This window comes from Rhineura floridana, chromosome 4 (assembly GCF_030035675.1).
Source record: "Rhineura floridana isolate rRhiFlo1 chromosome 4, rRhiFlo1.hap2, whole genome shotgun sequence".
Lineage (NCBI taxonomy): Eukaryota > Metazoa > Chordata > Lepidosauria > Squamata > Rhineuridae > Rhineura > Rhineura floridana.
In genome coordinates, this window is record NC_084483.1 from 90,910,179 (window position 1) to 90,935,175 (window position 24,997).

A 24,997-nucleotide genomic window follows, 5' to 3' on the forward strand; every position below is an offset into this window, starting at 1 on the left:
CATAGTAGCAGGGAGTAACATTGGATCTCCTTCTCTGAGATCAGAGTTGTCTATCCACTATGAGAGAGGGAGATCTGATGCATCCATTGGTCCTTGGGATGCCCTCCCAGAGGCCATCTGATTGCAGCACCTTTTTGCAATCCTATACCCAACTTTCCTGGAAATAAGCCCCATTTGCCACAGTTGGACTTGCTAGACAGCATGCTTAAGATTGTGATGCACAGAAAGTTCTATTATTTTAAATGGTGGGATGTTCTTACTACAACTGCGAAAGATGACTTGTCCAAAGCAACACAACTTATTTTATTTATTTAACAAAATTTATATATTATTTGAATGTAAAGACCCCCAAGCAGTGTGTGCTTATGTGCTCATGTCATTGTTATTTATTAATTTATAGACCACCTAACACCAAAATAGGCTTCTAAGCACTTTACAATGTATACAACAAAAACCTTACAGAGACATGAAACTATAAACTCCGTAATTAAAAAACACAAGACAATTCCATTAAAACATTAAAATATAAAAAAAGTTTTCCCGAAGCAAGCCCAGCTCTGATCCTCTCTCAATGCCATTTTCCTAATTCCATTTTCCAGATGTTTTCACTTTACACTCACTATTTTCTTCTTTCTGAAACGGAGAATTTATTTATTTATTTATTCCATTTATTAGCCTCCTAATAAAAACATTTCTGTAGGCTACATACACAATAAAACTACAAAATTAAACACCAATATTACAACTCAACAAAACAAAGAAAGGCCCACTCAACAACAATTTATTAATAAAATCAACAAAGTGAAGCAAGCAATTCAGTATCAGCAGAGCACCTCTCCAACATTTATGTGTTATGCTACATCTGCTATCTTGTGAGCCAGCCTGTGCTCCTATTCTGGAGGAAGGATGGGATATAAAAAACATGTAATAAACAAATTAATGTCAGTCTTAGACAAGGGTCACCAGTGCAGTACTCATGGGTACCAATGGGTCCACCAGTACCACCTATGTTGCCTGCAAAGGTAAATATCCTCTTCAAAAATCTACAATAAAAAATGTCACAGTACAGAAGAGACCATTTGAGTTTCCTGCTCAGTCCCTGTTTGTACTGGCTTGGTTTTTCCTACATTGAACATATCTCCTTAAACATGCCAATGTTTCATTGGGTACCAAGACTGGACAACATTTCTCTTTTCTGGAATAGGTTCAGAGGAGGACAACAAGGATGATCAGGGGACTGGAAACAAACCCCTATAAGGAGAAACTGAAAGAACTGGGCATGTTTAGCCTGGAGAAGAGAAGATTGAGGGAAGACATGATAGCACTCTTCAAATACTTGAAAGGTTGTCACACAAGGAGGGCCAGGATCTCTTCTCAATCATCCCAGAATGCAGGGTATGGAATAATGGTCTGAAGTTACAGGAAGCCAGAGCTTGGCTGAACATCAGAAAAAAACTTCCTAACTGTTAGAACAGTATGAAAATGGAACCAATGACCTAAGGAGGTGGTGGGCTCTCCAACACGGGAGACATTCAAGAGGCAGCTGGACAGCCACTTGTCAGGAATGCTTTAAGTTGGATTCCTGCACTGAGCCAGGGATTGGACTTGATGGCCTTATAGGCCCCTTCCAAAGCTACTGTTTGTTTATTTATTAAATTTATATCCTGCCCTTCCTCTCAGAAGGAGTCCAGGGCAGCAAGAAGGAGCCCAGGGTGGCATACTAGTCTATGATTCTATGATTTTGAACACAGAAGATGTGCAAGGAGCTTCTCTCTGTGAGTGAGTACCACAGTAGATGATGTAGGTGGTTTTTTCCCATAGATGGGGAAGGGGGGCTATTCCTGCACCTTTTTGTGGTCCTGTCTTTCTTTCTGCTCTTTTAGTTGTGGTAACCATTCCTCCACAACAACCTTTTGTGACTGGCACCCATAGCACTCTCTCCAAATTCCAAATATGCCCACTGACACAAAAAGGTTGGCAACCCCTGATCTAAGGGCTAAAATAAACGGAATTAAATACAGAAAATATTTTATTTATTTATTTATTATTTGATTTTTATCTTGTCCTTCCTCTCAGCAGGAGCCCAGGGCAGCAAACAGAAGCACTAAAAAACACTTTAAAACATCATAAAAACAGACCTTAAAATACATTAAAGCAAAACATTAAAATATTTTTTTAAAAGTTTTAAAAACATCTTTAAAAGGGTAAAAAACATTATTAAAAAACATATTAACAAGCAATTCTAATAGACACAGACTGGGATGGGTCTCAAAGGGCTTGTTGAAAAAGGAAAATCTTCAAAAGGTGCCGAAAAGATAGCAGAGATGGTGCCTGCCTAATATTCAAGGGGAGGGAATTCCACAGGGTAGGTGCCGCCACACTAAAGGTCCGTTTCCTATATTGTGCAGAACGAACCTCCTGATAAGATGGAATGTGCAGGAGGCCCTCACCTGCAGAGCACAGTGATCGACTCAGTATATAAGGGGTAAGATAGTCTTTCAGGTATCCTGGTCCCGAGCTGTATAGGGCTTTGTATACCAAACCCAGAACCTTGAACTTGGCCCAGTAGTAAATGGGCAGCCAGTGCAATTCTTTCAGCAGCGGGGTGACATGGTGGCAATACCCTGCCCCAGTGAGCACTCTCTCCGCTGCATTTTGCACCAGCTGCAGCTTCTGGACCAACCTCAAGGGCAGCCCCACATAGAGTGCATTATGGTAATACAGCCTGGAGGTTAGCAGTGCATGGAGAATAGTGGTCAGGCTATCCCGGTCCAGAAATGGCTGCAGCTGTCTTACCAGCCGAAGCTGGTAAAAGGCACTCCTAGCCACAGAGGTCACCTGGGCGTCTAGCAACAAAGATAGATCCAGGAGCACCACCAGACTACGGACCTGCTCTTTCAGAGGAAGTACAACCCCATCCAAAGCGGGCAACTGACCAATTATCTGAACTCGGGAACCACCAACCAACAGTGCCTCCATCTTGCTAGGATTTAGACTCAGTTTATAGGCCCTCATCCAGCCCACCATCGAGTCCAGGCAGCGGTCCAGGGCTTGCACAGTCTCTCCTGATTCAGATGTTACGGAGAAATAGAGCTGGGTATCATCAGCATACTGCTGACACCTCGCCCCAAATCTCCTGATGACTGCTCCCAAGGGCTTCATATAGATGTTAAACAGCATGGGGGACAAGATGGTACCCTGTGGCACCCCACAGCACAACTGCCAGGGTGTTAAAATGTTAGGCCTGAGAGAATAAAAAAACTTCATTGTTGTCTTAACCCTGCACATGGGATTAGCAGTATGGTTTCTTAATCTTAGGTTGCTGCTCTTCTGTGCAAGCTGATATGCACCTGCAAAAAGAACCATCCATGTGAAAATTTGCTCCCATGGGTCAAACTGAGTCCTGCACTACTTTGACATTACTTTGAGACAGGGCATACCTCCTCTTTAACAATATATTCTGTACAGCCTATGAAAATCATGTTTTGTTTTCCAGCCTTTCTGTGGCATGATAATAGTGAATGCCCAGTCGAGATCACATGAGAGGGCATAGGAATGTCTCTGTACACTTGAGGTGTGTTCAGAGTTCAGACATTTGCCTGAATATGCAAATGCATGAACCCACCTTTGATGTGAAATCAGCTATGTGTGACTTCTCTGTTCAAAGTGAACATTCTCAATCATTACATGGCTAGCCAACAAGTCCTGGTCTACACATGCAGCAGAAAAAGGTGGCTGAGTGGACTGTACCACTTCATGCTACAGATGAACAATTCTATTTTTGGATGTGTCCCTATGTGAAAAACTCCCTGCAAATTAAAAACAACCACTATCATAGAGAGAATGGCTGTAGATTAGCCTGTGCCCTGTCATGTCACCTTCCCACTTGCAGAGAATGTTTCACATAGATGAGCCTTCAGGAATGTGATCCACCTTTTCATTCTAAAGTGGTACAGCCCATTAGTCTATTCTGCCCTATTAGAACTCTTTTCACCATATTCTGCTGCATGTGAGATCAGAATTAAGGTGGCCCACAAGCAGAAATAAAGCTTGGGAAAACTGGTTTGCCATAAATATACCCTACGACAAAAAGTCTTTCCCTAGAAAAGAGCCTTTTCCCATTCTCCTCCTGATGCCTTTTCTTTTCGACAATCTCTCAGGCTGCCTGCTTTCATCACTGCCTGACCATCAGCTCCACAGCAGCATGAAGGGAATCTGATACACAGCTTTTGTGTCGAAGCCTCTGTCATAATAAGGTTAGCTCACCTATTCATCCCACTATTATTCCTAAATGTGACTAGTAATAGATACTTCTCCCCTGGGACCTAAACGCTGAAGCAATAAAAGTGTCTCTGAGTCTGAAATAATGTAGCCACATTTTCTAATCATATTTCTAATTTCACTACTTTGTTACATAAGAAGCTCTGATTGGGGAGCATGATCACACAGCCTGTGGGATAATAGCAAGTCATTCAGCTGGTTGGTTCGGAAATTGCAAAGTGCCTTGAAAAACTTACATAAACCCCCAAGGTTGCATCACCTGGGTACTTTCTGAGAGGTACAAAATGCATTAAGGTGGAAACAGTCATGGCAAACCATCGATTTTTTTGGATCTGTCAGCATTTTAACCAAAATGTTGTACGCATACTACTGCTAGAAAAGGTAAAGTGTTGTTAGGCATGTTCCAAATATAATACATGCTGAGCACAATGGCAAGGTCTGCAGTCACTTTGTTCAACCTGACATACCAACCTTGTATCTGCCCGCTCAGTCTTGATCATATGAGACTTGAGCAATAGTGGGTTTAATAAACAACAACCCAAACTACAGCACAACATGAACACCACAGACACAATAAGGGATCCTGAGATTAAGCAGGAAACTCACAGGTCTTAAGCAGAGTAGAAACATAGCTGTTACCTGGTTGTCAACTGTTAGCATAGAAACTGTTTCCCATCATTTCTCCTTGCTCTTTGACATTGTCTACTTTTTGTTCTGACTACACTTTATGTGTTCTACATGATGCACAAAGGCATCTCATGGTTCATTGGGTGGCATGTTTCAGGAGCTTATATTGCCCTATATATAATGCCGTGGTGTGGGGTAATTGTCTTCAGGGATCCAGCCAGCCAACCAGCCAGCCATGATATACTATTCCATCCTTCCCCTGGGTTTTCCATTTTTCCATATCCAGTGGGGTACATTCAGACTTCATTGGGGCTATTGGGAGGAGGATTCCCCCTTAGTGTTTCCCCCCTTTTTTTGGTACCTTTGGGGTTCTTCCACCACCTAGAAAGTGCTGTTTTAGTTACATAAGGACAAACCCTTGGAAAATACATTAACTATTAGTATATAGAATGATGTTATAGAAAATGTAGCTGTTACTGTAAGAAGAGGAAGATCACCACAAAGTGAAGACTGGAAGAGAAGGCACAAGGAGCTGCAAGTGAGATATAACAGAGAAGCAAGAGCAATGGCATAAAGGTTGACCTAGCCATGCAGCTAGGTGAAGCAAGTAACCTGCTTTAAGACAGAATCAGCAGAAAGGAGAAATGAAGGCAGAAATTGATGTCTGAATGGGCATAGCAAGACTTTTTAAAGCATTGGCCCTCAAAGGCAGGGAGGCTTGTTTCAGTCAGCAAAATGTGGCTTGGGCACATTAAAGGCATCGGGTTTTTTTCTTTTTTTATGTTCTACAGCCTAACAGTTTTACCCATGACAAAATCAAGATGAGTTGTCCTATCAGTACTGATGAAGAGGATTGGTCCTGGTTATTGTTAGGATTTATTTCTATGCCACCTTTTAGCTAAAAAAGCCCCCCAAGGGGATTCACAAAAGTTCACACACAAATACAAAATTCAAGTATAAAATGCAACTTACAAAATGTTAAGTTTGAGAGTGGGGAGGATAAGTTGTAGGCAAGCAGAATATGTGTCGTTTTAGAACTTTCCCCCTATAATCTTTGCAGTGGGCAACATTTTATCACTTTATTTTTAAAAATAATATTTTAATTAGAACTAAAAACCTTTCCTTCTTTATTTTTTAAAAAATCAACTATTAGCAAAATGCCACCTAAATGAAAGAGTGTTATGTTATGATAACCCTGTAATGCTATTTTTTAAAAAACATACACATGCAACACTTTTCTGGTCACTGCCAGCAACTTGCTAAATTGGTGGTGACAGGAAGGAGGGTTTTTCCCCCATATTGTTTTTTAAAAAATAGCATTATGGTGTTATAGTGCTATAACATTCATTTATGTGATATTTCACCAATATTTTACTATTTAAAACTATAGCAGAAAAAATGTTTTAGTGCTAATTAAAAGATAGATTAAAAATTAACATGGTGATAAAAAGAACATAGTGATGGCTCCATCTTTTGCTGCTACAAAGGAATGGAGGTTAAGAAGGGTCCTGAACTGACCATTTTAGTCTATTTTAGTAAAGTAGTGATTTCGTAAAGGCTCAAATGCAACCATCACCATGTTAATTTTTAATCTATCTTTTAATTAGCACTGATACTTCACTGCCCATGTCAAAGCTCCACCTTAACAAAGGCAGATGCTAAGGGCACCTTTAAATATGGAGATTGTAATATTCTGCTGCTCTTTTGAAAAAAAGACAGACTTTTGCAGTCTGAGAAAAGGATGGAAAAGCCACACAAAAAATACAGGGCAATGAATGATTAACGGCATTGTATAGATGCCCTGTAAAAAGTGCGTGTTTATCTGAAAATCTCTTAAATTGAGTATGTATATACCTTTCAGCAGTACCAAAAGTATTTTTTCCTTGTGTGTAGGAGTAAAGCAAGTTTAAATTTTCCTGGGCTGTTGAAGATGGCACTGTTTTGAAAACCTTCCCAATATGAAGCTTTAATCCAATACTTGCTTTTCTGGGAGTAGATCTGCAATGCTAATCCCACATACCTGGAGTAAAACCCACTGAAATCAACAACCCTGTGAGGTAGGATTGCTGACTGGAAACCAAGGCAGCTCACAACAAAAATAAATCCCTTTAAAATCCAATAACCATAAAAAGTATAAACGGTTGCAAAACAGCTTAATGTAGCATGATTCTGAATTTGGGGTTGGGTGAGTGTTCCTTATCACTTGAGACTACAGTTCTGTGCACGCTTTCCTGTTTGAGTAAGTCCCATTGAATATATTGGGAATTGCTTCTGAGTAAATAATCATAAAATTGCACTACAAATATCTTTACAGGTTGCGTAAATAATAAACACCTTTGACAGTCATGCTTAAATAAATATTTCTTCATACTATGTCCCAAAAAGTATTTGATTTCACACTATGGTTGAAAATGATTACTTCTTCTGCATTTTAAGTGTGCCATTCTTCCTTAAGGTGGTCATGGTTCCCCTCTGCTGTTTTCATCATGAGGGGCAGATTAGGCTGAGAGATGGTGAGTAGCCCGTGGTCACCCAGTAAACTTTACAGCTCATTTCCATTTTTTTAAAAAAAATTAATTAAAACGATTTACATGCAGGCAAAGTTTATTATGTAGATCCACACAATACATTTAAAGCACATCCAACTTGCATTTAAAGTGCATGACTTCCCCTAAAGAATCCTGGGAAGTAAAGTTTCCCCCTCATAGTTATTGTTCCCACTACCCTTAACAAAGATCCTCCATGGCGCAGAGTGGTAAGTGGGGGTAACGCAGCTGAAGCTCTGCTCACAGCCGGAGTTCGATTCCAACGGAAGGAGGAAGTCGAATCTCCGGTAAAAGGGGTCGAGGTCCACTCAGCCTTCCATCCATCCGTGGTCGGTAAAATGAGTACCCAGCATACGCTGGGGGGTAAAGAAAGGCCGGGGAAGGAACTGGCAATCCCACCCCATATATACGGTCTGCCTAGTAAACATCGCAAGATGTCACCCTAAGAGTCAGAAACAACTCGCACTATAAGTGCGGGGACACCTTTACCTTTACCTTTTTTACCCTTAACAAACTACAGTTCCCATGATTCTGTGGTGGGATTCGTGTGCTTCAAATGTGTGTTTAATGTGCTTTAAATGAATGATGTGGATCTGCTCTAGGTATGCTGTGCATTCATTAGTGAATTGAAAAGAACAATTTTAAAAGATACGTTTTTAAACAGGGAGAGGTCTGTAGCTCAGGGCATATGCTTTGCATACAAAGGTCCAAAATTCAATTTCTGGAAAAGACTATTGCCTTGAATCCTGGAGAGTCTATGCTAGTCCATGTCATCAGTATTGAGCTAGATGGTGTCAAAGGGCCTGAGTCGGTATAAGGTAGATTCCTTTGTTCCTAAAAGTATCCTGCTTAATGGCATCACTAAGACCTGCCCCTGTGACATCACTTGGGCCCACCCCATGACATTACTATGGCCCATCCCTGTGACATCAGTATGACCTGCCCCTGTGGCATCACTAGGGTCCGCCCCTGAAATATCAGGGTTTGGGACCTGGCAACCCTAATCCAATCTCTTACAGGCTCTGCACACTGTACATGGCCCAGTCTTCCTGCTGCAGGTTCTGGTATATGCACCAGTATCAGAGAAACTTCCAGGCACGATCTGTCTGGAAAGAGGAATATTCTCATGGAATGAAGGCATGGGCAATGTTTGGGGAGAAGTCTTGTCTCTCTGGCCATGGTCAACAGCAGCGGGAAGAATTTGTTTCTTATTAATACTTTTTCAGTGATCAATAATGGAGTTCTGTATTATCCAGATTAAAATGTATAGAATGTGCTCTTGCGATCTGTTATATGGCATTATGATATGGGTAGCATATTCTCTTTCGGGGTTTGTGGGAGCTTGTTTTTGAGTAAGCATGTGCAGTATTTTGCTGCATGACCCTTATTGATCCAAGAAGATAAGATCTGCTGGATGCCAATCATTGAAATAGCATTTAAGCAGTTGAAGGAGCTGCTAACAAACCCCCCTGTGTTGAAGTATGACAGTGTGGAAGGACCAATAACTGTACCAGTAGATGACAATTCTCTAGAGCTGTATTGTTGCAGAAAGGCACAACTATTGCCTATGCTTCTTAAAGCACTGACAAGTGCCCACTGCCCAGGATAACTATGCTTAAATAGAAAAAGAAATGTTGGAAACAGAGTTTAAATTTACAAAATTCAACTAGTATATCTATGGAAAACAGCAACAACAGTGACAATGGAAAGAGACTAGAAGCCATCAGTGGCAACTTTCAGAAAACCTTTGTATAACTCAACTACAAGGATCCAATGACGGCTACTAGCACTAGAGAAATATCATCTACATGTGATCAATCAAATAAGTAGGAGTTACTGGTGCTCTAGCTAGGGCAGCCTTTTCCAACTAGTGGGCCACCAGATGTTGTTGGACCACAATTCCCATCTTTCCTGACCATTGGCAATGCTGGCTGAGACTAAGCTAGGGCATACAGGGATTTGGAGAAGATGCATATTCTGTATAAGATAATTTGCTATGCACTGCCTTATATTTTATTTACCAAACTCAGAGCTAGTGCTGAGCTGATCCTGGCTCACTATTTCTGCCTGAGCTTTTGTTCCCTGCCAGAAAAGCATTCTTATTTATGTCTCTTTCATAGGAAGCAGGAGAACTCTGGAAATTGGTTAAGTAACAGGAAAAAAGTTTAGGAATAAATGGATAGTTTTCCATTGGAGGGATGTAGAAAGTGGACTCCCCCAAGGATTGTTATTGGAACCTGTGCTTTTTAAATTGTTCATAAATGATCTAGAGTTAGGGATGAGCAGTGAGATAGCCAAGTTTGATGATGATACTAAATTGTTCACAATGGTTATAACAAAAAGAAATTGCAAAGCACTCCAAAATGACCTCTCCAAACCGAGTGAATAGGCATGGCAGTAAAATTCAATTCAGTGTAAACAAATGTAAAGTGATGCATGTCAGGGCAAAACTTCTGAATTTCACATATATGCTCATTGGGTCTGATCTGGTGGTGACTGACTAGGAATGAGACTTTGCGGTTGTTGATAGCTCATTGAAGATGTTGACCCAGTGTGTAAATGTAAATGTACTGTCTTCAAGTCGATTCTAACTTATGGCGACCCTATGAATAGGGTTTTCATGGTAAGTGGTATACAGAGGTGGTTTTACCATTGCCTTACTCTGTCATGGCTGTGTGGCAGGTGTGAAAAAGACAAATTCCATGCTAGGAATCATTAGGAAAGGAACTGAAAATAAAACTGACAAAATCATAATGCAGTTATAAAAATTTGTGGTGTGACTCCGTGCGGAATACTCTGTACAGTTCTGGTCGACTCACCTCAAAAAGGATACTGTAGAGTTGGAAAAGGTTCAGAAAGGGCAACCAAAATGATCAAGGAGATGGAGTAACTCCGGTATGAGGAAATATTGTAGCATTTGGGCCTTTTTAGTTTAGAGAAAAGGTGAATAAGAGGTGACATGATAGAAGGGTATACAATTATGTGTGGTATAGAAAGGGGGATAGAGAAAAGTTTTTCTCCCTCTGACACTAGAACTTAGGAACATCCAAAGAAGATGAATGTTGGAAGATTCAGGACAGACCAAAAAAAAGTATTTCTTCACAAAACACACAGTTAAATTTTGGAATTTGCTCCCACAAGAGCAGTGAATGCCACCAACGTGGAAAGCTTTAAAAGTTCCATAAATAACGGAGGATAAGACTATCAATGGTTACTAACCACTATTGGCTATATTCTACTTTTGCTGTTGGAAGCAGTATGTCTCTCAATACTAGTTGCTGGAAACCACAGGAGGGGAGAGTGCTCTTGCTCTCAGGTTCTGCTTGTGAGCTTCCCATGGGCATCTATTTGGCCACTGTGAGAACAAGATATTGGACTATATGGGCCACTGACCTGATTCATCAGGATCTTCTTATGTTCTTCACTTTGTGTGAAATTAGATTTACTGTTGGGGTTATGTTTACTTTTGGTGCTTTCACACTGCACTTTATTCCATTATTCTGACTATTTCTTACCTGGTAATTTGCACATTATATTTGAGCTTTCACACGACGTACCGGGTAGCTCTGGAATTCTGGTGGAATGTAGTGCAAGTGTAGGGCTAATTTCTGCAATAAATGATACCAGAAATAATCTATTAGCAAGGCTGGGAACCCGGAAGATCACAGGAGTGTTTTGCTAGCTGCTGCCGCTCACGTGACAGGCATCCCAGCATGTAGTGCGTTCCCACCCTTTAGTCGTGTGGGTTTTTGGGTTTTTTTGCCTGACGAACGTTGTACTGGTATTCCGGCATCAGCACAGACAGCAGCAGCATTTCCCACACACACCCGTCTTGATACAACTAAAACAATTTTAAAAGTCAGATCTTAAAGAGAGAGGGCTTGCATGGTGATGGGACAAGATCTTAGACCTCCTACACAGTGGGGAACAGTGTGCATGGGTGAGGGACAAAAACAAGCTGTGTGAAAGACAGTTGCGCAAAATGCCACTATAGTGGCTGAAAAAGTACTGTTCCTTATCACAAGAGGTACTACAGTGTGAAAGGGATTTTAGAAATCGGGACAGAAGCGCTACCTTTTTAATCCATTAAACTAGTGCTATTAGCCCCATGTGCGAAAGCAGCCTTTGTTTAAGTCAGCATTACCCAACCTTTTTTGACCCAATGCCCCTTTGCAAAATCTTTTTGTGCCCAACGCCCCCCTCAGATTAAGTATATGCCAATGCTTCCTATTCTTCCCTTAAAATATGACTAATGCATAAAAAGGTATTTTCAATTATTATTACTGATCATTTTTATCATGCCTTTTTATTGCACTTAGATTACACATTGAATTCTTAGTATGAACCAATAGAATACAGTATGAACCAATAGAATACACTGTGTTACTTAACAACAAACTCATTGAGTTTACCGGCATTGTTTCATTAAACAAGTTCATTTAAACATCACAGAAACAACGGGCGGCGAGTGTGTCCCATTCCTGAAGAAAACCAGCGAATATCAGAGCTTGGAAAAGTTACTTTTTTGAACTACAACTCCCATCAGCCTCAGCCAGCATGGCCACTGGATTGGGCTGATGGGAGTTGTAGTTGAAAAAAGTAACTTTTCCAAGCTCTGCGAATAACTGACTGTCTGCATCACCCGTTTGCACACGGCACTCATCCATTGGAAGAATGCACCTTCCACCAATACACCCAGCTTATCAAACACTCTCTCGTGATTGGTTCCAACACCCCTCAAGACAGCATCGGAACATTACCTAGTGCCGGGGTGTGGCTAATATCCCCATTCCTTGATATGACACTGGCCGTTATTCAGAATTTCTTTACTAAAGAGCACACACTATTTATAGTGTTATTTCCATGAATTGAGACTATTAAATACATTCTAACTGGGGACAAAACAGTTTAAAAATTAATGATTTGTGTATTAAATAAAATTAAACTTAAATGCTTCAACTGTTGCATCAGACTGCCAAATGTCAATGCCCCCCTAATGAACCCAAACACCCCCCTAAAGTTTGTAGACACACCAACGCCCCCTGAAAGGCTGTAACACCCCCACTTCCGGGAAGGGTGACTTAGCCTGTGCCTGCTTTTGAGACGGGCTCCTGCCTCAAAAGAAGCTTATTCAGATATATCAGTCAGATTTTTTTTTTTTTTGACTGATTAAACTTCTCCCGGGTAGGGAGAAACGAAGAGATTAACCTCAAAGCCTATTTTTGTTGGGACGACCAGATCTCATTGATTTATGGGACGAGGTCCAGCCGACGAAGGTGGGACGGATTTTCAACAACAAGCTCTATCTGATAAAGCGAACGTTCATCTTGTCTTCTAAGAGAGAACGCACTAACAGGCAAGCACCCTTCTTTCTATATTTTTCTTTTACTTGACTTAAATTGTTGCTGTTTAAAAGAGATTTGCCAGATTGATCGGTTTTTGACATCTCACTGGGGAGCCATAACTTCTCTCTGCTACTCACTAATTAATAGCTTATCTCTGTTTTTGTTGCAAAAAGCTGTCCTGGATTTGCATTCTAAAGATATACACAGAAGAGGGATTTCTATTCCAGATTTTTATTTTGAAGAATATTATATTGTCTGAGACTACTCTCTTTTTGGTCTATTTTATTTTGACGAATCTGTTTCCTGACGACCGCCATTAATTGTTTCGATCCTGGGAACTGCATTTTGTTTACTTAAGCATGGAGAGATAAGGCTGTCTGCTCTGTTTATACTGTGATGTCACCAAGTTTGGAGTATTAACCCAATTGTTGCTGAAATAAGAAGTGGTTTTCCTATATTTTTCTTTTAAAATGGCAATTAAGAAAGTGGCTGAGAATCTGGAAACAACTATGTTTCAGAAAATAATGGATGAGATTGAGATAACGAAACAAAACCTGCGACAGGATTGTAAGGAGCTGAAAATTGAATTGAGTAAAATGAAGCAGGAGATTAAAGATATAGGGGTCCCTGTGAGAGAGGTGACCCTGGAAGGGGTCCCTGTGAGAGAGGAGACCCCGGAGATTGGAACAAACGTGGAACAGGAAAAAGATTTGGAGTCTATGGACTTTAGAAACAAAATCTATTGTTTGGAGACACAGGAGATTAAAGACATAGGGGTCCTTGTGAGAGAGGAGACCCTGGAGACTGGAACAGGGGTCCCTGTGAGAGAGGAGACCCTGGAGACTGGAACAGGGGTCCCTGTGAGAGAGGAGATCCCGGAGATTGGAACAAACGTGGAACAGGAACAAGATTTGGAGTCTATGGACTTTAGAAATAAAATCTATTGTTTGGAACTCAATGTTATCTCTGAAGAAATTAATGAAGATTCTAGAGATAAAGTTATCAATGGCATGGATAATCTTCTGGACTGGAATGATGTGATGGAGCCCAATATAGAGAAAATCTATGGAATTAACTGCAGCCATGTGACAATGGAAAAACTTTCAAGAGATGACCCAGTGTATTTTGAAAAAAAGAACAGAGATATGATTTTACAGCAGTATTTCAGCAACTTATTCAGAATGGATGGCAAGAAAATATTTGGGATAGAGGTAATTCCCATCAGACTCTTACTATATGACTATGGCTTTGACAGCAAGATTATTATGGAATACTGATAATGGAAGATTGGATACTGAAATTCCTGGACTTAACAAGACTACTGAAGATGGAAGATGGAAAATGGAACTAATAGGGATAATAGAACAATGGCTACTGAAATTACTGAACCTAACAGATTCTGATGTGATGGATTAATTGAAATGTTTATTTTGACTATGGTTATGACAATAAGATTATCATAATTAGTAATGAGATGGATTAATCGATATGCTTATCTGGAAAAAAAAATTGATAGATATATTTCTTAAAGAATTGAAACCTCTCTTTGACTTTTTGTGGAAAGAATAAAGTAATGTTTATGAGATTTGATGATTAAGTAAGATAACTACTGGAGGAAAGTGATTTTATAATATGACTTAAGAGACAGGATTGTTATATATTATAGACTTATAACTGATTTGATCTTTGACAAATGGGAAGTCAATATTTTACTCTTTATTTTTTATTTTTGTTTTTTTTTTTCTTTTCTTTTTTTTTTGTTTGTTTAACTATTTTTGATTTTGTTTTTTGTCTTTGAATGTTTTATGATTTCGTCTTGTATGTTTTATGAAAATCTGAATAAAAATTATTGAAAAAAAAAAAAAAGGCTGTAACACCCCCCAGGGGGACGCTACTGCCCACATTGGGAATTGCTGGTTTAAGTGAATGAGGTGGCCAAGGGGTCTTCTTTTCAGCACCAATGTGTTTTAAAAGTCCAGCTCATGCACACAACAACACAGAGCTTTCTGTACAAAGGCTTCAAGCCCAGCAACACTTGCATGACCATGTGGTGTCACTTGGAGGAGTTGTGATAGCAGGAATCATGAGTATTCCATGTGTGGATGCACGGAGAAAAGCAATTATGGGGAACAGCATTAAATAATTTAAATGTAGGCTTATGTGATATGTAATTTTGAGATCAGTGGTTTTAAGGGTTGCACAATGTTAAGTAAGGCCCCCTACCTGCTTTGGCCTTCTCTGGCATTATTTTATAAAGTCTATGGAGGAAATATTTTGAACAGTGAATCATCTGTGCACATACACTGCAGCAGCTGTAATACCTTGAATCCAGCTAAGTCATACTCAGAGCAGAAACACTGAAATCAATGGATATGACTGATTTAAGTCAATTAATTTCAATTGATCTATTCTGATTATGACTTAGCAGCATGTAACTCTTTGCCTTTTTTGCTTAACAGCTTAATTTGATGAATATGGCTTACATTCACGGTGGAGTATAAAAACACATACACCCCATATAATAGTTTATTGTCAAAACCAGTTGATCATTGCAGAAAATTAAAAAAAATAAAATCAGTATTAGTTTCCTACATAATAAAAACAGTGAAAACTAAGTAAGCCCTGCCTAACTGCTTTAAAAATAGGATTGGAGGGGGAGAGAAAGATATACAACACAAGAACAATTCTTTTCTATGTTCACTCAGAAGTCCCATCCATTCACAACACAATCCTAGCCATGTCTACTCAAAAGGAAATCCTATTGAATTCAATGGGGTTTACTCTTGGTATGTTTACTCTGGAAAAGCAAGCACTGGATTAGATTATTATTACTATTTTTTATTGCATTAATATACCGCCCCATAGCTGAAGGTCTCTGGACGGTTTACAGCAATTAAAAACATTAAAAGCAAGTATACAAATTTAAACCATTAAAACCCATAAAAACAGATAAGCAAGTTAAAAACACATGTTATTAAAATGCTGTAAAATGCCTGAGAAAAGAGGAAAGAGGATTAAAGCTTCAATTTGGGAAGTTTGCAAAACACTGCCCTCTTCAAAATTTAAACCTGTCTGACTCCTACACACAAGAGAGAAAAAGACTGAAAGCTTACTTATTCAATCTGTGAGATGTTCAGAAAAGCAGGAAAAAGCATGTTTGAGCCTTGGGCCAGTCAAAGCCTCTCAGCCTCAGAGGGAAGCAGTGGTAAACCCCCTCTGAATACTGCTTACCATGAAAACTCTATTCATAGGGTCTCTGTAAGTCAGAATTGACTTGAAGGCAGACAATTCAATTTGACTCTACATTTTGGCTCTATAATTCCTTGTCAATCACAACCCTGATTTATTGGCTAAAAACCTGAAAGGGCAGGGATTAGAGCAGAACTTAAAGCAACTAAGGAGTTTTAGGGGGGCGGCTGACGTTTTGGTGAATATTTCTGGAACCAGACCACCTAGAAAGCTGAAAGTCTGGAGATTAAGATGACTCACCCAGAGACCCAGAGGGGACCCCCAAAAACTGGAGTCTCCGGCTGAAAAATAGAGGTCTGGTAACCCTATTCAAAACCAAAGTCACAAATTTGTTAATACTTTACCAAAACGTGGCTAGTTTATGCCTCCCTATCTAATCAATGCTTTATACTAGGAGTGTAACACCAGCATTTAGATTTGGTTCTGAACTAGGTTTGGCACTTCAGGAAGCAACTCACCTCATCTTGAAGTGCTTCATGGTCTGTCCAGTTTGACTTGGGGTCCAGATCTGAATCCACTTCATGAAAAACAAAGCCCTGTTCTCTCCCTCCCCCCTTTGCTATTATGGGGAATTAAAAAATCTAACTTTTTCCTTTCTACAGAATTTCTTGAAAATTTCACGCACACCTTGTAGCCGTTCCAGAGTGGAATAAGCCTGCCAAATTTCAGGTAAATGCTTCCAGGGGATTTTTAAAAAACTGGTTGTCTTTACATTTTATTTTTTTTAAAAGGAAATGTGCAGAATTTTTAAATTTCTGACCAGAATTTGATGACACTTACAGATATGGCCTCTTTTCTGAGGGGATGAACCTGTACAAACTCAAACCAGAAAAAAACTATTTAAAAATGGTATGGAAAGGAAGTGCCATGCAAAATAGAACTTTGCACAAACTTTAGTTCTCAAACTGAAACTACTAGAAGAAAAAAATGAAATGAAAATAAAACAATTAAAGGTGATGGTGTATTGTACTGTTGGTAAACAAAAGTGATTATAAAAGGTGTGGCTATGAGGAGGGACACTACCTAGTCCACCAAAAAGAAATCATCTAAGTGACATGCTCAAGAGAGACACAACTTGCAAAACAGGGACGTCAACATCCATCCCAAAAAGCAACAGGATTGGAGAACTGTGGTAGAATCATAGAAGAATTAAAGCTATACCTGTCAGTCACAAAAGGCTTTTCCCTTCTCCCCACCCTCTTCCAGTTGACCAAGGTCCAAGGTTTATTTCCCTTCCTGCAAACAAACAAATGAAGAGTCTGCAGCGTGTATGTGTGTGTGTATGTGTGTGACTGAATCGACAAAACATCATGAGGCTTTGGGGGGACCCCTCCCTTGACTCTGGGGACTTCATAGAGATCGTACCTCACCTTGGGCAAGCCCCCCAAACGCTCTGTGAAACCAGTTTGACTTGGGATTTGGGGTTTGTATGAAGCTGCTGCACACCCTTTCTTTATATCACTTTTCTTCATCGTTCTATACTAAGCAAAGGTACTGCTGCTGCTGCAACAAATAATAATAATAATAATTTAAAACAGATAATGAGAAATGATTAGGCCTACATTAATTAATCAATCTTCACCCCAAAACAGACAGCAGACATAATTTTAATGTACCCTACTCACACTTTGTGGATAGAACACAAATTGTCTCCATTAATTTTCTTCCATTTAGTTCTGGGATATGTTCAACTGTGATGATCATTACATGTTCAGGTGAACCTGCCATGAGGGCTATAAGTCAAAGTTATAAATTTGTTGTTGTTGTTATGTGCCTTCAAGTTGATTGTGACTTATGGCAACCCTATGAATCAGTGACCTCCAAGAGCATCTTTCTTGAACCACCCTGTTCAGATCTTGTAAGTTCAGGTCTGTGGCTTCCTTGATGGAATCAATCCATCTCTTGTTTGGCCTTTCTCTTTTTCTACTCCCTTCTATTTTTCCCAGCATTATTGTCTTTTCTAGTGAATCATGTCTTTTCATGATGTGTCCAAAGTATAATAACCTCAGTTTCATCATTTTAGCTTCTAGTGACAGTTCTGGTTTAATTTGTTCTAACACCCAATTATTGGTCTTTTTCGCAGTCCATGGTATGCGCAAAGCTCTCCTCCAACACCACATTTCAAATGAGTTGATTTTTCTCTTATCCACTTATTTCACTGTCCAACTTTCACATCCATACATAGAGATCGGGAATACCATGGTCTGAATGATTCTGACTTTGGTGTTCAGTAATACATCTTTGCATTTGAGGACCTTTTCTAGTTCTCTCATAGCTGCCCTCCCCAGTCCTAGCCTTCTTCTGATTTCTTGACTATTGACTCCATTTTGGTTAATGACTGTGCTGAGGTATTGATAATCCTTGACAAGTTCAATGTCCTCATTTGTCAACTTTAAAGTTACGCAAATCTTTTGTTGTCATTACTTTAGTCTTTTTGACGTTCAGCTGTAGTCCTGCTTTTGTGTCTGTAGTCTTTAACTTTCATCAGCATTCGTTTCAAATCATTACTGGTTTCTGCTAATAGCATGGTATCATCTGCATATCTTAAATTATTGATATTTCTCCCTCCAATTTTCACACCTCCTTCATCTTGGTCCAATCCCGCTTTCCATAGGATATGTTTTGTGTACAGATTAAACAAATAGGGTGATAAAATACACCCGTCTCACACCCTTTCCTATTGGGAACCAATTGGTTTCTCCATATTCTGTCCTTACAGTAGCCTCTTGTCCAGAGAACAATCAGATGCTGTGGCACCCCCATTTCTTTTAAAGCATGGAATCCGCTCCTGATAAACAGACACTGTCTCTGCTGTTTTTTCATTGCCTACTGAAGACTTCATCTTTCAACAAGCCTTTTAAGTAGAGATCTTTCCCAGTCTGCATCCATATTGGTAATGTTTTAAGATGTTATTTAGATGTTTTGTTTTATTGTTTGCATGTTTGCCTGGGATCCTTGGAGAGGAAGGGCAGGATATAAATGTTAAATACTACCACTAATATGTCAAAAAGACTAAAGTAATGACAACAGAAGATTTATGTACCTTTAAAGTTGACAGTGTATGGTGATTTTCTTCTGAAATTCCTTGCTCCATTCTATTATCCAACGTATGTTTGCGATATGATCTCTGGTGCCTCTTAACATCCAACTGCAAGTTTTTTTTAAAGAATTCAGCTGCTTGCTGTGAAAAATAGGCAGTGTTAGGAAGTCAATCAAAATATGTGCATATGCCAGTTTAATACTGTATGTAATTTTTTTGTTTTTTATGGTCTTAGAAGTCAAACAATGCCTAGGAGAGGAAACACAATGATACTTACAGAGCAGTCCTATATACACATACTCAAAAGTAAGTTCTATTGAGTTTAATGATACCTAGTTGCTAAAGTAGATATGTGTAGTACCAGACAATCAGAGATGATCAGAAATGTGTGTGTTTTGAGCAGAGCTTGGAAAAGTTACTTTTTTGAACTACAACTCCCATCAGCCCCAGCCAACATGGCCACTGGATTGGGCTGATGGGAGTTGTAGTTCAAAAAAGTAACTTTTCCAAGCTCTGGTTTTGAGAACACACATACATAGATGGGTGCATGCATGCTCTCTCTCTCTCACACACACACACACACAAATACACAGATTTATACCTCACGCTCCAGTATAAATTCTCAGAGCACCTTCCATAAAAAAACTACCTCATTACAATTTAAGATAATAATACACAACAGCAACCTAACCAAATTAAAAAGCCTGGGAACATGAAAAATGGTTTTTACCTGGCACTGAAAAGACAACAGATGCAGCACTAGGCACCTTTGGGAAGTGTTCCAAAGCCAGGGTGTCAACACAGATAGGGCCCTATCTCCAGCTACTGCCCTCCTCACGTCTGATGATGGTAGGATCTGGAGAAGTGCCTCCAAGGTAGATCTTAATTCATAGGCATGTTTGGCAACTATGGAAGAGCTGATATGGAAAAGATAAAATAATCATGACTGTTGATCTTCCATATTTAGGGGGAAAAGACCTGTACCTATGGCGATCAATGTGCCCTTTGGGTTTGTTTGTGTGTTTTTGTATGTGTGTGTGTGTGCTTAGCCTAGGCACTAAATGTGACCTTTCAGATGTCTCTGTCTGCCCCTCAGTACCCTCCTGATGCTAGAACCCCCTCCCTAGCAACCCCCCTCACTGACCCAGCTCATGTTTTTGATTGTTTTCCTTGATTTCCTTCAGAGGATAGTAGAGTTCAAAGGTGCCTATAAGACCATCCAATCCAACCCGTTGCTCAGTGCAGGAGTCCAATTTAAAGCATACCCAACAGGTGGCTGTCCAGCTGCCTCTTGAATGCCTCCGGTGTCGGAATGTGTCCTTGAACTCTGACAGTGATTTTTTGCTTGCCTGGATGGGCTGTGTGAGTGTACATAGAAACTAGCATACTGTAGAAAGCTAAAACTAACGTGTGTTGCTCTGACCACTTTTGCCTCTGTTCCCAGCCCACCCTTGGCATGTGGCCCCCCAGAAGGTTGCTCAGAAGGGAATGCAGCACTTGGATTGACAATGGTTCCCTGCCCCTGGAGTACAGGCTTGAGCAGAATGAAGTGTGCGATTTCTGCGCACCCTTTCCGACCATGCAAAATGAGGTCATCGTGTGTGTGAGAAGGTCTACCGCTGAGGACTTGTGCCAGGAAACAAACTGCTGCCAAGTGACTTTTTCCAAGGAGATTCCAGGGCTTCCAGGAACAGGGTTGTAAAGGGCAGCAAGCTGCTGAAACACCTGTCTCAGGAACAGGCAAAGAAACCATGGCCGCATTTCTTGTTAATCCGCATTTCTTGTTAATTTCTTGTTAAAAGAGTCAAAAGAAAGAAACTTCAGCATTCAGTCTGTTATTTAAAAAAATGTGTGTGTGTGTGGGCTATGTGCAAGGGTATGCATCCCAATCCCACCCCAATGTCTCCATGGACACACTTCACTCTCCTGCTTGCCCTTCTCCATTCCCAACCTTTGACACATTGAGTTCAAAGATCTGGAGGGGCATTCCTGCTGTATTCAGCTGAAACCACTTAGAATCCTCCCTTTGATAAGAAACTAATCATGTTCAGTTGCAGAGGGACATGGCCAGCTTAGACAGGGACATTGGGGGCAATGCATGCTGCTCCCCTGTGCCCACAGATAGTTAGGGCCCTCTGCCATTCTTTTGACTGCCTGAACAGTGCTTTCCTTAGATGTTTATCCATTCTTTCTGTTCCAGTGACTGCAGTCAGCATGTGATAAAGCAATCACATATGGCTAGAAAACCAGAGCGAGTCAATATTTACTAAGATGAAAAGGTGCTTGTTGTGCTTCTCAAACTCCTTGTTTGGGTCAGCCACAAGTAACAATTAGAGAGCTCTATTTTGCTTACATCAGGCAGGCAAAATGTCCTGCCTTAACTGGGCCTTCCTATGTAAAGGAAGTTGCTCACTCATTCTTTCCCCAGTGTTTGCCACTGCTGCTGCACAAGCTGTTTGGGGCTTCATAGATTTAATAGAGACAGCTTGAACTGTATTCAGGCTGTACAGATTTAGGATCAATACATTGCTACTGGCTGACCCCTCTTTGTAGGTCTTTCTTTTGTACGTCTCCTTTCTTGAGCAGTCAACAGAGTGGTCTCAAAGACACAAGCAGAGAGGACAAGAAATGCTGGCAAAATGACGATTGTTCTCAACATCTGCTTCTCTCCAAAGAGAGTTTAGCCAAAATTACAACACAGGCACTCTATGGATATGCTGATTTTTCTATTCAGGTGTAGTGTTTTTTTTAAGTTAAAAAAATTAAATGCAAAAACAATTGTAAATCACTATTTAAACATGATAAAAACAACAAGAATGGAAGAAGCTGAGAACAGAAAATGTCTTGGAACATCAGCTAATTCCAGTGGCACATTATTTTTGCTAGACAATGCAACAGGCTGTGCTAAGTAATCTTAGCATGCATGTAGCAGCTCTTATTGATAATAGTGGCATAATAATTCCTTCACAGCTGGCAAAGCACTGGATATTTGTTTCTCTGAGATAAAGTGTACCCTGCTGACAAAAACCTTAGGTGTTCATAATGATACATCCCTTAAGTTTCAGTTGCCTTATACAGGTAGTTTCAGTTAAATGATGAATTCTGTTACATGCTATGAGAGCAAATCACATAAAAGCTAATTTACAGCTTCTCTTCCTTAATAGCTGGGTACTGGAAACTGTGGCATATTGCCATGAAAATTTAATAGCTGTTGGGTTGCATCCAAATTTAGCTGTGCTTAGAGTAGATCCATTTCAATCAATAGGATGCATGTTAGTTAATCCCCATTTATTTCAATGGGTCTACTCTATGCTTGATTAAAGTGGCAATCCTAACCATGTCTGTTAAGAGATAGGTCCCATTTATTTCAGTGGGCTTTCTCCCAGGTAAGTGGGGTTAGAATTACAGCCTAAGTTTGGATCCAGTCCATTAACTTTAATATTATGGGTCAGATTCTGTTATCGTTGTAGAACAATCCCACACTTTTGCCCTAAAGTCACACTGAACTGATGTGCTTTTTTAAAAAAGTCTCAACCATGCACACAGTTTCTTACTCTGCATGCACAAAAGGTTTATTTTGTGCTTCAAAGTCTAAAAATTCAGCACTTGGCATAAATTATGCAAATCACTGCAATGTATGGCAGTTTTACTTATTTTGCTAACAGTATGCTTTGTTTGAATGACGTTTGAATAACTGCATAACCATTTTTCATTTTTAGTTTTCTAAATCAGCTGTGCAATGAGCAAAAGAGAAATGTAAGTAGGGCAGGGGGCATAAACTGCAATGCCACAGGAGTTCCCAAAAGTGGCAAAATGTGATGTCGCTCCCAGAACCTCAGCTTTCATTTTCTTTAAAAAGAGCACGTTTCTAGCTCTTATTTTTGAGATGTGTTTGACAATGTGTGAGAGAAGAATGAATGCAGAAATCTTAGAGATCACTAAGGTTGCTGAACAAAGTTCCCAATGGTCAGGCGGGCATTAATGCCCTGTATAACTCCTTGTCTGTGGCCCTCTGGCCATGACTAAGCAAAGCCAACATGTCATCCCTATGTTTCTGTTTTTATTTCACTGATATGACTACACACTTTCTCCCTTGCTGCCTCTTATACCTGGAATTCCCATGTGAGACCCCTTCACATTCTTCTTTCAAATCTCTCCTCAAAACATTTTCCTTTAAAACAGCCCCATAGCCCCAATACCCTACTGTAACAAAACCAGCATATGTGTCACTGAAATAGTAATATATTCTTCCCCTGCTAACCTTTGCCTGTTTTCCTCATCTTCCTCTGTTTTTCCTCTTGTAACTATTTAGACTGTAAAATAGACTGTAAGACCTTTGGGGCAGGGACCTGTCAAACCTGTTCTTTGTAATGCACCATATACATAAATGTATATTAATCTTATTGTTTATTAATAAAAAAGCAAAACAAGATACATGGAAATTTGCACGCTTTGCATAATTTATACAGAGGTTTTTGACAGAATTTACAGGGTTTTTAGTGGAGTGATGCGAGTATGAGTAAATGAGGTCTATGTAAGCAGGGAAGTACAAATAGGCAGACTGAACAGAGGAGCATGTAACCCTGATGGATAGAAACTTGCTTTTCTTTCAAGCCATCTGTCTCCTGACCTGAGCAATGCAGCTTTTCTGTGTACATGAACCATGTTATAGACTTTCTGCAAACTGTTGAGTTCAAGTTCAGAGTTGTTTGATTATTTCTGCCATGGTAATATATGGTACATCCTGTCAAGATGACTTTAAGCAAGAGGTCTTTGAGGTTTTGCCTTTCTCGATGTTCTGCATCATGGTCTGCTTCCTCCCCCTCGCAACAATCAGCGTACAAGTACTATTGTAACCTTTGCAACCAGAAATGAGTGGCAAGATAGCTCCACCCTGTCACACTCTTCCAACTTAATATTATTGATGGGCATTTAAAGAAAGAAAATTAATTACAGGCTTGAGTTGTTTCCCATCCTACGCTGCCATTGCTTTCGGCTTCAGTGCCTGTTGTCACTTGTCCCTCAAGAAATACTAGCTTCAGAGATTGGAAGATAAATAAATAAGTGAAAGGTGCAGCAAAGGGAACACTTCAGAAATAAAAATCCTGACAGGAGGTCATGGCCAGTGGAGAAAGAATTTATTCCATTTTGCATAGTCCTTGTACATGAATAAACCTCAGAGTGCACACATCAAGGGATTTTCAGGGAGTGTTCCACTTTGTGCCAACAAAGAAATTTTGTATAAGTTGGTTAAATAAAATCATTTTTTTCATTATCAAACTAAAGCAACAGTCAGATACTAAGGTCAATAAATAAAGTCTGGGTAAGACTGTCAAGCTACAGCAACACATGAAGCATCCTCTCTTCCAACCATGCTGACTTCTTTCCATCCTCTTCATCTCCACCATCTGTACTACCTTGTCCTAACCACATCTGACACAAGCAGTGGGAAGAATACAGATGAACCCTGACCAAGTCACAATTTGAGTTTACCACCTGATGGCCACAATTTTAATATGTATTTGGATCCAGACAGAAATTCTGAAAAGCAATTATCTTGTGGTAAATTTCCCCTTGGTAATGGGCACCAAAATGTTCACTTCAAAGAACATGTGAACATTAAAAGGCCCCATCATTCTTCTCCACCTCAGATTAAAATCTGGTTGACCCACTCCCAAGTTTCCTCCTGCTTCCTCCCGCCTACCCATGTAGCCCCCCATTGCCCAAATTCCTCCCCTTTCATTTAAACAAGAGTTAACCCAACCAAGTCAGCAGAAAGGAGAGAGCGATCTGATCTCTCTTTCACCCCCACTCTGGCACACCAGGAAGCAAAACCCAGGTGGCTCTTGGGAAATCTACTTACTGTAGCCTTTGCTTAGAGGAAGAAAGAGATATTTTTTTGGGGGGAC

General features: G+C 40.0%; 1 long non-coding RNA gene across 2 annotated transcripts in view; it reads left to right on the top strand.

The window, feature by feature from the left end:
* LOC133383270 (uncharacterized) overlaps nt 1-23,498 on the top strand; it is a 38,649-nt gene extending 15,151 nt beyond the window's left edge. The window contains exons 3-7 of one of the 2 annotated variants that reach the window (XR_009762229.1): nt 4,161-4,256; nt 16,651-16,717; nt 18,768-18,941; nt 19,324-19,394; nt 20,533-23,498. This is a non-coding gene — a long non-coding RNA (uncharacterized LOC133383270). The remainder of the gene's footprint in view (nt 1-4,160; nt 4,257-16,650; nt 16,718-18,767; nt 18,942-19,323; nt 19,395-20,532) is intronic. The other variant, XR_009762228.1, reaches the window with a different exon arrangement.
* The last annotated feature ends 1,499 nt before the right edge of the window (nt 23,499-24,997 follow it).